The sequence below is a fragment of the Pundamilia nyererei genome, unplaced genomic scaffold (genome assembly GCF_000239375.1).
Source record: "Pundamilia nyererei isolate P.nyererei 1_Seehausen unplaced genomic scaffold, PunNye1.0 scaffold00131, whole genome shotgun sequence".
Taxonomy (NCBI): Eukaryota; Metazoa; Chordata; class Actinopteri; order Cichliformes; family Cichlidae; genus Pundamilia; species Pundamilia nyererei.
The window spans coordinates 893,817-895,273 of NW_005187532.1; the positions used below are offsets into that span (position 1 = coordinate 893,817).

At 43.3% G+C, this 1,457-nt stretch overlaps 1 long non-coding RNA gene across 1 annotated transcript in view; it reads left to right on the forward strand.

Annotated features, from left to right (window-relative positions):
* The window catches only part of LOC102194167 (uncharacterized), a 10,152-nt gene extending 9,307 nt beyond the window's left edge, over positions 1–845 (forward strand). Inside the window, exon 3 of the long non-coding RNA XR_312000.1 lies at positions 329–845. This is a non-coding gene — a long non-coding RNA (uncharacterized LOC102194167). The remainder of the gene's footprint in view (positions 1–328) is intronic.
* Positions 846–1,457: the final 612 nt, after the last annotated feature.

The following is a 1,457-nucleotide window of genomic DNA, read 5'->3' on the forward strand; positions in this document are numbered from 1 at the left end:
CATGCGCCATTAGCGTGCTGCCTGCTGTAACCCTGATTTCCTTCGGGATTAATAAAGGATTCTGATTCTGATATCTGCTATGAAATAAAAGCTGTGGGTCCTTTGAGCTGTACCACAGTAAAGCTGGCAGAGGTTGGAGTAATTTACATATTGGAAAACCGCACTGGGAACCCGAAAGCATCTGCCAATCTTTAGCTCCTCCCACAGCTGCTGATGTCAGTAGATCCAGCTTACGATGAGAACTGTGTGCCACAAAGGTTGGTGTGATATGGGAGTGACTCGTGGGGTCTGCTTTGTGGGTCAGCTCATGAGTTTGTTTTCTTTACAGGCTTTGAGGAACAGACTGCTCACCTGCTGTACAGTATGTCCCACCCCCACAGGTCTACTGAGACACGACATGGATCTCCTCACCTGTCAGCAACCATCACCTGTTTCACTTTAAGACCACAGGGAAACCTTTTGTGCGTCGGTTTCTAGTAATCAGACTGATTCAGCGTTCAGGGAACTTTGGGTTTCCGACTGCCTTCAACAGTTTATCAGCCTGTGACGGTCGGAGCAGCACCAAGGTGTGGCCGACAGCTCACAGCACACCTGTTCTTCTCATTTCTGGCTCCATATGTAAAGTCAGACTCCACTCAGACAGCTGTGCACGTGTCACAGTTGAAAACAGTTTCCACAGGGCTCTCAGCTGTGGTCAAAGCAGTTGGTAAAATTAGCCACATGTAGCACAAATTGCTAAAACACATTTTACTATTGTTTGATGAAAGAACGAGCCTGTCGGGGAAATAATGACGACAAACTGCACGACTCTGAAGAGACTCGACTAAACTGGCTGCCTGCTGGTTACATTCTGTATAAAACACAGGTATGTGTAGTTTACCAGTTACACGTCACTATTTGTATCTGTTTCACGACTCTGAATGTAAGTGATTAATATGAATTTCGGATTTCTGTGTGCATAGATGGAAAGCAGATCTCTGTTTTTCACGGATTTATTACAGTTATTTGCCATATAACCACAAACACATACACGTTAAGGTCGGGTGATTGGATGATGATCTGCGATAGGCTGAGCCTTTCGCTTTTACAAGAGTGATTATTTATTTGTCCATGAGTAAGTTAGCTAATAATGTTGGTTGAAGCTAAGAAAGGAGTCAACCTGAAAAATAACAGCACTGTTTTAATGGCACTCTGTTCCAGCTGTGAGCAAAAGCAGAGATTCGTTTACTCAAACTCATAACAGAAAGAAAGGCAGCAGCTTCTGTTCAGGAAAATAAAGAAATATTTTATTTAAATTAAAAATACAATGGTGGGAAACAGGGAAACTGCCTTTTTTCCACTATATTTAGTATCATATATATAGTATTATGGTCGATTGATGTAGAGCAGCTGGATAGCGTAGTGGTAACACTACATGTCTTTGGAGCGGGAGTCGCAGGTTTGATTCCCTGCTGGGG